The sequence below is a fragment of the Cherax quadricarinatus genome, chromosome 75, assembly GCF_038502225.1.
Source record: "Cherax quadricarinatus isolate ZL_2023a chromosome 75, ASM3850222v1, whole genome shotgun sequence".
Classification (NCBI taxonomy): Eukaryota; Metazoa; Arthropoda; class Malacostraca; order Decapoda; family Parastacidae; genus Cherax; species Cherax quadricarinatus.
Window position 1 is genome coordinate 22,417,045 of NC_091366.1, and position 14,365 is coordinate 22,431,409.

Below are 14,365 nucleotides of genomic sequence, written 5' to 3' on the forward strand. Positions count from 1 at the left end.
GACAATAGTGATTAGCTGTTTTACAATCTTATTTAAACTTGATACAAGTGAGTAGGGTTCGGTAAAATAAACTTGAAACTGCACACAAAATCTACCTTACAAGTATTGGTGCAGGTGGTAATATTTTATGGAATGGCAGAATTAAAAGCCAGGAGATCACATGATAAGACTAATTAGCAGATGTTTTGGCAGATTTGGTTAATAATGAGAAATAAAATGATTTTATGGATTGGCAGAATTAAGTGCAATCATTAACCCTGCCTCTCCTTCTTAACGTCAAGGATTTGACCCTCCAGACTGTTAGGAGATCTTGGTCTGTACCTGCGCATTCTTACTGGCTTCAGGGAGTATTAGAGACATATAATACGCAGTTATTAGTCAAATATCCTTCCACTTTGGTCGAGGTTCCTTTTCCGAGCACTGGAAGTCAGGGTTCGATACGACGTACACTGTGAGTGGCCCTATAAACAACAACAACAACAACATCTTGTGTTGTTGGTGGATGAGTGTGATAAAGTGAACAATAAACAGTGTTTGTGGTGTCTAACACAGGTGAGTAACAACTGTGGTGTCTAACACAGGTGAGTAACAACTGTGGTGTCTAACACAGGTGAGTAACAACTGTGGTGTCTAACACAGGTGAGTAACAACTGTGGTGTCTAACACAGGTGAGTAACAACTGTGGTGTCTAACACAGGTGAGTAACAACTGTGGTGTCTAACACAGGTGAGTAACAACTACCTTTATTACAATACAACATTCATGTGCTAGATGATACATAGAGAGAGTTTGACCCATGAAATATAGTGTATTAAGGCGCCAGACATGATCATATCTTTGTCTTCTTGGCTGTGTCAGGTGTTAGGTGCTCAGGTGTTGACTGTGTCAGGTGCTCAGGTGTTGACTGTCAGGTGTTGACTCAGGTGCTCAGGTGTTGACTGTGTCAGGTGCTCAGGTGTTGACTGTGTCAGGTGCTCAGGTGTTGACTGTGTCAAGTGTTAGGTGCTCAGGTGTTGACTGTGTCAGGTGTTAGGTGCTCAGGTGTTGACTGTGTCAGGTGTTAGGTGCTCAGGTGTTGAGTGTGTCAGATGTTAGATGTTCAGGTGTTGACTGTCAGGTGTTAGGTGATGAGGCAGCAGCAGCAGGTGTTAAGTGGTGAGGCAACAGCAGCAGGTCTTAGGTGGTGAGGCAGCAGCAGCAGGTGTTAGTTGGTGAGGCAGCAGGTGTTAGGGGGTGAGGCAGCAGCAGCAGGTGTTAGGTGGTGATACAGCAGCAGCAGGTGTTAGGTGGTGAGGCAGCAGCAGCAGGTGTTAAGTGGTGAGGCAGCAGCAGGTGTTAGGTGGAGAGGCAGCAGCAGCAGGTGTTAGGTGGTGATGCAGCAGAAGCAGGTGTTAGGTGGTGAAGCAGCAGGAGGTGTTAGGTGGTGAGGCAGCAGCAGCAGGTGTTAGTTGCTGAGGCAGCAGCAGTAGGTGTTAGGTGGTGAGGCAGCAGCAGGTGTCAGGTGGAGAGGCAGCAGCAGGTGTTAGGTGGTGAGGGAGCAGTAGCAGGTGTTAGGTGGTGAAGCAGCAGCAGGTGTTAGGTGGTGAGGCAGCAGCAGCAGGTGTTAGTTGCTGAGGCAGCAGCAGCAGGTGTTAGGTGGTGAGGCAGCAGCAGGTGTTAGGTGGTGAGGCAGCAGCAGGTATTAGGTGGTGAGGCAGCAGCAGGTGTTAGGTGGTGAGGCAGCAGCAGGTGTTAGGTGGTGAGGCAGCAGCAGGTGTTAGGTTGTGAGGCTCTAGTATGTGTTAGGTGGTGATCCAGCAGCAGGTGTTAGGTGGTGAGGCAGCAGCAGGTGTTAGGTGGTGAGGCAGCAGCAGGTGTTGGGTGGTGAGGCAGCAGCAGGTGTTAGGTGGTGAGGCAGCAGCAGCAGGTGTTAGGTGGTGAGGCAGCAGCAGCAGGTGTTAGGTGGTGAGGCAGCAGCAGCAGTAGCAGGTGTCAGGTGGTGAGGCGGCAAAAGGTGTTAGGTGGTCGGGCAGCAGCAGCAGGTGTTGGGTGGTGAGGCAGCAGCAGCAGCAGGTGTTAGGTGGTGAGGCAGCAGCAGCAGGTGTTAGGTGGTGAGGCAGCAGCAGCAGGTGTTAGGTGGTGAGGCAGCAGCAGCAGGTGCTAGGTGGTTAGGCAGCAGCAGCAGGTGTTAGGTGATGAGGCAGCAGCAGCAGGTGTTAGGTGGTGAGGCAGCAGCAGCAGGTGTTAGGTGGTGAGGCAGCAGCAGCAGGTGTTAGGTGGTGAGGCAGCAGCAGCAGGTGTTAGGTGGTGAGGCAGCAGCAGCAGGTGTTAGGTGGTGAGGCAGCAGCAGCAGGTGTTAGGTGGTGAGGCAGCAGCAGCAGGTGTTAGGTGGTGAGGCAGCAGCAGCAGGTGTTAGGTGGCGAGGCAGCAGCAGCAGGTGTTAGGTGGTGAGGCAGCAGCAGGTGTTAGGTGGTGAGGCAGCAGCAGGTGTTAGGTGGTGAGGCAGCAGCAGGTGTTAGGTGGTGATCCAGCAGCAGGTGTTAGGTGGTGATGCAGCAGCAGGTGTTAGGTGGTGAGGCAGCAGCAGGTGTTGTGTGGTGAGGCAGCAGCAGGTGTTAGGTGGTGAGGCAGCAGGTGTTAGGTGGTGAGGCAGCAGCAGCAGCAGGTGTTAGGTGGTGAGGCAGCAGCAGCAGGTGTTAGGTGGTGAGGCAGCAGCAGCAGGTGTTAGGTGGTGAGGCAGCAGCAGCAGGTGTTAGGTGGTGAGGCAGCAGCAGCAGGTGTTAGGTGGTGAGGCAGCAGCAGCAGGTGTTAGGTGGTGAGGCAGCAGCAGCAGCAGGTGTTAGGTGGTGAGGCAGCAGCAGCAGCAGGTGTTAGGTGGTGAGGCAGCAGCAGCAGGTGTTAGGTGGTGAGGCAGCAGCAGCAGGTGTTAGGTGGTGAGGCAGCAGCAGCAGCAGGTGTTAGGTGGTGAGGCAGCAGCAGCAGCAGGTGTTAGGTGGTGAGGCAGCAGCAGCAGGTGTTAGGTGGTGAGGCAGCAGCAGCAGGTGTTAGGTGGTGAGGCAGCAGCAGCAGGTGTTAGGTGGTGAGGCAGCAGCAGCAGGTGTTAGGTGGTGAGGCAGCAGCAGCAGGTGTTAGGTGGTGAGGCAGCAGCACCAGGTGTTAGGTGGTGAGGCAGCAGCAGCAGGTGTTAGGTGGTGAGGCAGCAGCAGCAGGTGTTAGGTGGTGAGGCAGCAGCAGCAGCAGGTGTTAGGTGGTGAGGCAGCAGCAGCAGCAGGTGTTAGGTGGTGAGGCAGCAGCAGCAGGTGTTAGGTGGTGAGGCAGCAGCAGCAGGTGTTAGGTGGTGAGGCAGCAGCAGCAGCAGGTGTTAGGTGGTGAGGCAGCAGCAGCAGCAGGTGTTAGGTGGTGAGGCAGCAGCAGCAGGTGTTAGGTGGTGAGGCAGCAGCAGCAGGTGTTAGGTGGTGAGGCAGCAGCAGCAGGTGTTAGGTGGTGAGGCAGCAGCAGCAAGTGTTAGGTGGTGAGGCAGCAGCAGCAGGTGTTAGGTGGTGAGGCAGCAGCAGCAGGTGTTAGGTGGTGAGGCAGCAGCAGCAGGTGTTAGGTGGTGAGGCAGCAGCAGCAGGTGTTAGGTGGTGAGGCAGCAGCAGGTGTTGGGTTGTGAGGCAGCAGCAGCATGTGTTAGGTGGTGAGGCAGCAGCAGCAGGTGTTAGGTGGTGAGGCAGCAGCAGCAGGTGTTAGGTGGTGAGGCAGCAGCAGCAGGTGTTAGGTGGTGAGGCAGCAGCAGCAGGTGTTAGGTGGTGAGGCAGCAGCAGCAGGTGTTAGGTGGTGAGGCAGCAGCAGCAGGTGTTAGGTGGTGAGGCAGCAGCAGGAGGTGTTAGGTAGTGAGGCAGCAGCAGCAGCAGGTGTTAGGTAGTGAGGCAGCAGCAGCAGGTGTTAGGTGGTGAGGCAGCAGCAGCAGGTGTTAGGTGGTGAGGCAGCAGCAGCAGGTGTTAGGTGGTGAGGCAGCAGCAGGTTTAAGTTAGTAAGTTTTAAGGTTTATGTTACATAATAAACAATATTGTTGGCAGAACATTCATATACAAGGTTCATTATTTAACCAAGAATTACCTAATAAGTTAATAAGTTTATTTAGTTACAAGTACACATAAATACACTTAAACAAATTATCATACATAGTAACATGTACATTAACCACCAGAGTAACACAAAAATTATCATACATAGTAACATGTACATTAACCACCAGAGTAACACAAAAATTATCATACATAGTAACATGTACATTAACCACCAGAGTAACACAAAAATTATCATACATAGTAACATGTACATTAACCACCAGAGTAACACAAAAATTATCATACATAGTAACATGTACATTAACCACCAGAATAACAGAAAAATTATCATGCATAGTAACATGTACATTAACCACCAGAGTAACACAAAAATTATCATACATAGTAACATGTACATTAACCACCAGAGTAACACAAAAATTATCATACATAGTAACATGTACATTAACCACCAGAGTAACACAAAAATTATCATACATAGTAACATGTACATTAACCACCAGAGTAACACAAAAAACTAAAAGTGATATAATTGTGCTCCTTGTAATATCTTATTATTTAAACCTTAAAACAACTAAGTAACTCAACTGTCTGAAAATCAATTACAATAAAGTAAGATACATTAGTAATAAGGGAGACCCGTGGCCTGCCAAGGGTGGAAACATTGTGTGTGTTTCCTTACACCAGGTGTCCTGTTCACCTAGCAAGCAAGTAGGTACCTGGGTGTTAGTGGACTGCTGTGGGTGGCATCCTGGGGGACAAGAATGATAACAACAATGGAAATAAGACAGCCAGTCCCTTGTTGACACACTGATTTTCTTGAGTTATTTACATTACCATTAAAGAGATGATCAACTTAGAGTAATAGGTACTTATATACAGTGGAACCTTGACTTACAAGTGTCCCAACATACGAGTTTTTTGATATACAAGCCGTCGATCGGTTGATTTTTTGCTCTGAGTTAAGAGCCAACATTTGAGTTACGAGCCAGCTCCCCCCCGCTTCCCCCTCAACCCAAAACCTGGACACCTCTCTTGTTTATCTATGATTTCATGTTTAATTCCATGGAAATCATCCTCTTTTTCTTCTCAGCACTGTCCTTTACACTTACATTCTTAGGACCCATGGTTAGAAAAGTGAAATTTGGCCAAATGACTGTAAAAATGTAAGCAAATCAGGAGAGAACTGCTGCCACAGGTAGGTAAACACTGCACTGAGTTGGCTTTATTCTAAAGCTCTCCTGGTTATAATAATGTATTATTATTATTAATTTAGCCAACTGAAGCTCTATCATTATTGTAATAATAATTACTATAACTATTATTATTGATAATAATTTAGGGAACTGAAGCCCCTCACCAGTGCCAAAGTTCCTTGATGCTAGTGAGGGGCTCTTGATCTAGGGAATTGGATATGTGCACTAGTTCCCTAAATTAATAATAATAATAATAATAATAATAATAATAATAATAATAATAATAATAATATTATTATTATTATTATTATTATTATTATTATTATTATTATTATTATTATAACAACAATAGAGCTTCAGTTCCCTAAATTATCAATAATAATAATAATTATTATTATTTATTATTATTATTATTTTTATTATTATTATTATTATTATAACAATAGAGCTTCATTTCCCTTTATTATTATTAATAATAATACAATGGAACCTCAAATTTCAAACATATTGCTTATCAAACTCTTCGAAAATCAACCGCTTTTATCGAACCAACTTTGTCTCTATTATCGAACTCGCCGCTATTGTCGAACTGCTGGGTACCGGACCTGTCCACCTTCTTCAAAGATTAAGGAGATTTGCGCCAAGTAGAATGATGTCCAAATGTTTGTGGAGGAGTACCACCCTGAGCAAGCTGAAACAAGCCGTCTTTACAACAAGTTCAGTGACAAGATCATGTTCCATTTTAGGGAAATCTTAAAGAGGCACCAGAAACAGAGGACTGTGGACAGTTATTTTGTGAGACAGGGGTCCAGTGCCTCTCAAGCTGGTCCTAGTGGCATTAACCCTTTGGGGGTTTCAGCCGTACTAGTACGGCTTACGACCCAGGGTTTTTGACGTACTAGTACGCCTAAATTCTAGCGCCCTCAAATCTAATGAGAGAAAGCTGGTAGGCCTACATATGAAACAATGGGTCTGTGTAGTCAGTGTGTGCAGTTAAAAAAAATCCTGCAGCACACAGTGCATTATGAGAAAAAGAAAACTTTGTGTTTTTCGAATAAAACAGCGACTTTGCAATGTATATTCGTATGGTATTAATTGTTGTATTCTAGTTTTCTTGGTCTCATTTTATAGAATGGAAGAGATATTACAGAAATTGAGATGATTTTGACTGGTTTTACAATGAAAAGTACCTTGAAATTGAGCTCAAAGTAGCAAAGTTAAACAAGTCATGCCAAGCATCCAAGCACTTATATTATTTATACCATTTCTATACTAATGCAGTAGTCTGCATACATTCTGGCCACAGTTTCTTCCGAGTTCAAGGTCCTCTTATTCACTCCCTCCCAAGCCTTACCTATAAGGTTTACACAATTGAGGATGCTAAAGTGATCTTTCCAAAAAACTCTTAGAGTCAATCGAGTGTCTGAGATCACTTTAAAGCACTTTTGAAACATAGCTTTTGTGTAGAGTTTTTTGAAGTTGAAAATGACCTGCTGGTCCATGGGCTACAGGAGAGGAGTGATATTAGGAGGCAAAAACTTGACCTTAATGAAGCTCATGTCCCCAGAAAGTCACTCTCCCAAGTCTGAAGGATGACCAGGAGCATTGTCTAATACCAGGAGGCACTTAAGGTCTAATTTCTTTTCAATTAGGTAATTTTTCACATTGGGGGCAAATGCATGGTGTAACCAGTCATAGAAAAAGTCCCTAGTGACCCATGCCTTAGTGTTTGCCCTCCACAGCACACACAAATTAGCCTTGAGGACATTGTTGTGCCTGAACACTCTGGGTGTTTCAGAGTGATACACCAACAAAGGCTTCACTTTGCAATCACCACTAGCATTAGCACACATCAAGAGAGTAAGCCTGTCTTTCATAGGCTTATGTCCTGGTAGTGCCTTTTCCTCCTGAGTAATGTAGTTCCTGTTTGGCATTTTCTTCCAAAACAGGCCTGTTTCGTCACAAACATTTGTTCAGGTGTCAGTCCTTCACTGTCTATGTACTCCTTGAATTCCTTCATATATTTTTCAGCCGCTTTGTGGTCCGAACTGGCAGCCTCGCCATGCCTTATCACACTATGTATGCCACTACGATTCTTAACCCTTTGAGGGTTTTGGTCGTACTAGTACATCTTAGGCGTAGGGGTTTTTGACGTACTAGTACGCATAAATTCTAGCGGCCTCAAATCTAGTGGGAGTAAGCTGGTAGGCCTTCATATGAAAGAATGGGTCTATGTGGTCAGTGTGCACAGTCTAAAAAAAATCCTGCAGCACACAGTGCATAATGAGAAAAAAAAAACTTTAACCATTTTTTTGGAATAAATCAGCGACTTTGCAGTGTATTTTCGTATGGTATTTATTGTTGTATTCTAGTTTTCTTGGTCTCATTTTATAGAATGGAAGACATATTACAGAAATTGAGATGATATTGACTGGTTTTACAATGAAAGGTGCCTTGAAATTGAGCTCAAAGTAGCAGAAATGTTCGATTTTTACCAAACTTCAAAAGTAAACAAATCGTGTCAAGCGTGCAATACACATCAACTGGTGAGTCTAATATTCTTTCACAAGTGCACCAATAATATTTATACCATTTTTTACACTAATGCAGTAGTCTGCATAACAGTAAATCTTATATTTTTTGTGAGAATAAAAATTCAAAGTGGAAAGCAAAAGAATATAAGAGGGGCCTTGAGACGTGACTAATGACTAGAGGAAATGTCATTTTAGTGCCAGGAATGTCTTTCTTGTTTATTCTGGACCCTATTCGGAAATTGGCATCTTTTGAAATTTGTGTGAAATTGGCAAAATTGCTAAATTCTGACCACTGTACTGGATAGTTGAATTTCATAAATGGGTGGTTTCTTGCACCCATTCGATAGAGAAAATGGAGTTCTAGCGAAATATTCATGTTTTTTGTCGACTAGTACAGTGAAATTGGCCGAAAATGGGGCTCAAAGTGGGCAAAATCGCCGATGCGTAAACATCGCCGAGACCGCTAACTTTGCGAGAGCATAATTCCATAAGTTTTCTATCAAATTTCAAACTTTTGGTGTCTTTATGATCGGGAAAAGATTCTCTATCTTTTCATAAGAGAAAATAATTTTTTTTTTTTTTTTAAATTTGGCCGACCCTGAGAACGAGTTTCGGAGAGGGCCTGTCGACCCTCAAAGGGTTAAATCTCTCATACCAACCTTTGCTGGCCTTAGATTCACTCACATCACCACTAGTTGCAGGCTTTTTTAAATTAAATCCTCATGCAACTTCCTAGCCTTTTCACATATGATCCCTTGAGAGATGCTATCTCCTGCTATCTGTTTTTCGTTTATCCACACCAGTAACAGTCTCTCAACATCTTCGAGTACTTGCGATCTCTGTTTCGAAAACGAAGTTGCACCCTTTGTTTTATTTTATTTTATAATTTGTAGCATACATACAGAGGTACAAAAAATTACAGGTAAGAGTAGCATGCCAAAGCCACTTATGTGCCATAGCATTACGGGCAGGCTTAAAATTAACTTAAGATTAACTAAGCAAAGATGTAATCAGTGATAAAACATTATTGTAAACAGATAACAATAAAGCACAAATGAGTATTACAAAGACAGGTCATATGGTTGCATGCATTGCTGTACATTCAGTTGAATGGAGTATTCTGTTAGGTAGTGTATTTAAAAAATAACAAAGTTAGATTGGGTCTTAGGTTTAACATTTATGTGATATAATTGTGAGAAACATTTAGGATATACAATTTATAAGGTTCAGTTATTCAGTATTTATTTGGTTTTGGGTGAGTAAGTGATCTTTGAGAAGAGACTTGAATTTATAAACAGGTAGTGTTTCTTTTATATTTACAGGTAATGAGTTCCAAATTTTAGGGCCTTTTATGTGCAATGAGTTTTTGCATAGCGTAAGATGGACACAAGGAACATCAAAAAGTGATCTGTGTCTTGTGTTATGGTCATGAGTTCTGTTGAGGTTGGCAAAGAGATGTTTGAGGGGAGGGTTAATATCAGAGTTAAGTGTTCTATGTATGTAATAGGTGCAGTAATAAGTATGGATGTTTTGTATGGTGAGTAGGTTAAGTGTTTTGAATATTGGTGGAGTGTGCTGCCTGTAGTGGGAATTTGTTATCATTCTGACTGCAGCCTTTTGTTGGATAATTAGTGGTCTGAGGTGGTTAATTGCTGTTGAGCCCCATGCACAAATTCCATAGGTGAGATAGGGGTAAATAAGAGAGTGATACAGGGCCAGGAGTGCTGACTGTGGAACATAGTAACGTATCTTCGATAGTATGCCTACGATCTTGGAAATTTTCTTAGAAATTTGTTGTATATGTGTATGAAATTTGAGTCTATTATCAAGGTGGATTCCTAAGAATTTTCCCTCTTTTAGCTTTGTGATAGGTGATCTGTTTATGATTATGTTAAGAGGGACATCTGCAGCTCTGTTTCCAAACTGAATGAAGTAGGTTTTGTCAGTGTTTAGTGTAAGTTTGTTAGTCCTCATCCAGGTAGATATTTTCTGTAATTCGGTGTTTACAGTATTGGCTAGCATGACTGGGCTCGGGTGAGAGAAGACGTATGTAGTGTCATCTGCAAATAGTGTGGGTTTTAGTAATTGCGAAGCAATTGGTAGGTCATTTATGTATAGGAGAAAGAGAAGAGGGCCAAAGATGCTTCCCTGTGGGACACCAACTGTAATTGGTTGTGTGGAAGAGTTTGCCCCATTTGTGTACACATATTGGCTTCTGTTGCTGAGGTATGACTTGAGGTAGTTGAGGGAGTGCCCTCTTATACCATAGTGAGACAATTTTATGTGGAGCAAGTCATGGTCAACTGTATCAAAAGCTTTTCGTAAGTCAATGAAGATCCCCAGTGGGATTTCTTTTTTCTCTATTGCAGTGTATATATATATTCTAGCATGTGTATAATAGCATCATTTGTATTTTTATTAGGCCTGAAACCAAATTGGCAGGGGTTGAGTATGTTTTGGGAGATGAGATAGGAGTAGATTCATTTATGAATTAATTTTTCGAAGATTTTTGAGAGAGGGTGTAAGTTGGATATTGGCCTATAGTTATTCAACTCGGTTTGGTCTCCTACTTTATGGATCGGGGTGACCCTTGCTATTTTGAGAACTGTAGGGAAGGTAGAGGATTCAATGGATTTGTTAAAGAGTGTTGCAATGATTGGTGATAGCACTTGTGACACTTTTTTGTATATAAAGGGCAGTAAGGTATTTAGAACTGTCTTGTTTTTTAGTGTGTTGATAATAAGCGAGACTTCATATGGGTTAGTCGTAGCTAGGAACAGTGTTTTCGGGTAGTTGCCAGTGAGGTAGTCATTTGGTGGTGTATCTGTGCTTGGGATTTTATTGGCAAGGTTTTTTCCTATAGTGGAGAAGAAATCATTGAGTCTGTTTGCTGTTTCTGTTGGTGGGAGTTGGGGTTCATCTGCTTTTGTTAATTTAATTTCACTATTTCGTGTTATCTTTTTTGTTCCTAGAATTTCTGATAGGGTTTTCCAGGTCTTTTTTATGTCACCTCATAAGTTGGATAATCTGTTCTCATAATACAATTTTTTTGCCCTTCTTATCAGGCTGGTTAGGATTGACGAGTAACGTTTTGTTTGGTCTCTGGTTATGTGACCCATTCCGTACTGTTTTTCATAGAGGTGTTTTGTATTTATGGATTTGAGAATGCTGGGTGTTAGCCAGGGACTGTTCAGTCTCTTAGCTGTCATCTGTTTAGTTTTTTTAGGGCAGTGCTTGTTATAGAGGTATTGGGTCTTTTTTAGAAAATTATTAATACATTCGTCAATATCTGTATAGATTTCTAGCTCAGTGTGCCAGTCAATGTTTGTTACTGCTGCTGTGAAGTTATTAATGGCTGCCTCATTGTGAAGTCTGAAGGTGACTTTAGTAGTGTTTTGGGGTAATTTACCAAGAGTTGTTAGGAGGAAAGTAGGGTAGTGGTCTGTGGTATTATCTGTAATTATGCCTGATTTTAAAGGGGATATGGTGTTGGTCCAGATGTGGTCAAGTAGGGAAACACTAGTCTCTGTAACTCTTGTAGGTTTTGTTACTGTTAGTAGCAACATACAGTTACTCATTGTGTTTGTGAATTCAGTAAAGTGGGTCCTGGTCTAGTAGGAGATTTATATTGAAGTCACTTGAGAGTAGTAAGTGATCTTTATTCATACGTGCATCAGTTATCATACTTCCTAGGTTTTGACTAAATTGGCTAATGTTTGACTGTGGAACTCTGCAGATGGTTATCAATGTGAGAGGTTTTTGTAGGTACTTGGATTTGAATTTAGCTATTATATATTCCCCATGTTCATCCCTTGTGCAAGTATTAGTGATACATTCTAGTAGGTCTGAGTAGTATATAGCTCTGCCACCCTCTTGTTGGTCTGGCCTACAGTTGTGTATGGCTGTGTAACCAGGAATGGCATAGACATCAGTAGTATCAGGCTTTAGCCAGGTTTCAGTTAGTGTAATGATGGACATATTGGCATGCAAGGAATTTAGTAATGCTATGAGGTCATCGTAGTGCTTGCTTAAGGATCTGATATTTTAGTTAAAGACAGTTATGTTGTTGTTGGCTCTGAGGAGTGCCTTTGATTGTTCTGCAGTGTAGTAATTACAGTTACTGTTTGATTCATTTAAGTCATTAAATAAGAGGTTGGTATCAGGATCAATGCTTGTAATCATAAGATTTGTAGTGAATTTATAGTTAGATTTAAGTATAAAACAAAGTAAATATTCTAAAGCTAAAAAATAGCACCTGAGTTATTTAACAAATGTAATAAAAAAATGAGCTAAGGTAGTTTTTAAAGCTAAAATAAAGGAAACAATATAAGAGAGACAGAGAGACTAAAATAATTTGTGGTGAACAAATAAAGTGATGATCAAATAATGGAGCTTGGGAATATGATAGTAGGTAGTACTTTTAAGGTAATTCTTTTAAGTTAGAGTTAGGGAAAACAATATAATGAGTTTTGGAATATAATGGCAAAATAGTGAACTTATTACAATTTAGCCCCTAAGAATAGCACCTTGATTATTTTAACAATTGTGAATATATGAGCTAGGGTAGTTATATAAAGCTAAAAATAATGGAGAAAATATATAAGGGACTAAAATAAGTAATGGTAAACAAAGTTAAATGTAATTGGAATATACACTAATTGCACACACAATAAAAGGTGACTAAAACAAGTATTGGTAAACAAAATAAATGGACAGGTAAGAACGATGAATAATGTTAATTTGGAGTAAGATTTGACTTGTAACACCAAATTAAGAGCAATTAATAGCAGTAAGAAAGAAGTATAAAGTATTGGAGGTAGTTGGCATTAGCTAGTGATGAAAAATAAAAAAATAATAATGCACAATATAATAGTAACATACACTATATGCACCACATGTATATATGTATTAAGGGCACTTATCTAATCTGTTACAGTAATGTCAGCTTTTCTAAGGAAGGTAGAGAAATCATGTTTGTTTGAGATGGTATATTGTTGTCCTGTTGATGTTTTCCTTACTAGTATTTTCCCATCTCGCGTGAAACACTGATGTATTTTGTTTTCCTGTTTAAGTTTTCTCAACCTGAACAGGAGGTTTTGACATTTTCTTGTTAGACACTCATTTATGTACACTCCATTTTTCATTGTAATTGCTGATTTAATTAGGTCCTTTCTTTTATCGTATGTATGAAGTCTGATCATTATACTGTGTTTACTACCTGGTTTTCCTAGCAAACGTGTTTCTTTGATTTCATTGTTTTGCACGATGACTTGTACGTGGTACTGTATTATCCTGATAGCAGTTTCTTTGCACTGTTCTTGGGTTATGTCACTAGGAATGTGAGGGCTGTTTATTATAACTGCATCAGACAACTTATCTTGTTCAGTTTTGTCGTCTTGGAAATCAAGGTATTCATTTAGCCGAGTGTGCATGTTCTGGTTCCAGTCCTTGATTGCTTCTTCAACCTTCATATTTATTGTTGTTATTTGTTCAGTGTGACTGGCTATAGCTGTTTTCAGAATATTTTCTGTGTCAACACTTTCCAATGTAATCTTCTCTTCAAGGTTTTGGATCTTGTTCTCGAGGTTGGTTATCTTGGATTCTCGTCGCGCAAGTGTTGCTTTGATATCTTTGATTTCATTTTCTAGAGCAACGATGTAGTCCTTGATGTTGTCAGGTATACTCATACCTGAGTTATCATGGGTGAATCCTTTGAAGGGAGTAGAGTTGGGGGGGAGTCAGCCATGTTTGTTGCTGTTGTTGTTCCCTGGTTGACGGTGGTGAGGGGGGTTGATGATACACCGGCGTCCTGCTGGGTAGACAAGTTGAGTTCTAGGGTCCTTGCTGTTATTCTTTTATTACTGATGTTGTTTCTTCTGCAATATCCTTTCATAGTATCACTGAAGTAGATACTGTGTAGCTATGGAGGAGGAGGCTTGTTTTCTTAGAGCTTGGGTTGAGTGGTTGTCTGGCAGCGGAGGCAGTGTTTGGGTTAGCGGGGCTGTCATCCTTAGATCTTTTAATTTTGTCAAGATTTGGGTTACATTCTTAGTATTCCTGGGTCATTTTTGGTCTACGTGGGTTCATGTAGTTGTACCTTCACTTAGGCCATCACAAGTTTTGATGAGCGATAGTTTCTTGAGGAAGAAGAGCTGGTAGGATGCCGCTGCTGCCATTTTGTTGGCCACAATAGTAGCGATGGTTGATTGAGGTTTGGTATACAACCTGCCCTGCTCTGAGACACGCTCTCCACTTTCGTACTTAGCAATTATCTCTTTCTTCATTTCCATAGTAATTTTCACCTTTTTTACTGCACGGTTGGCACTAGAAGCTTTCTTGGGGCCCATGGTGACTTATTTTGCAGGTACTATCACTAAAAACGCTGTGATAATATGAAATGTACTGATTGTATGCGTGGATAGGATGCGACTGCACTGGCTGGCTTGTAAACACTGGCACCCACAGGGCAGCTGAGGCACACTCAGGCCACATGTGGGACGCGTCCCGGACCGGGATGAATCGCGTGACGCGAGACTTTTAGCATCATGCAAGGCATAATTTTTGCGTTAAAAAGTATCATATGGCG

General features: G+C 41.7%; 1 protein-coding gene across 1 annotated transcript in view; it reads left to right on the forward strand.

Annotated features, from left to right (window-relative positions):
• The first annotated feature begins 700 nt into the window (after positions 1 to 700).
• LOC138854947 (zinc finger protein 84-like) overlaps positions 701 to 14,365 on the forward strand; it is a 217,808-nt gene continuing 204,143 nt past the window's right edge. The window contains exon 1 of the mRNA XM_070101097.1: positions 701 to 726. The gene's annotated coding sequence lies outside the window, so the exon portion shown is untranslated. The remainder of the gene's footprint in view (positions 727 to 14,365) is intronic.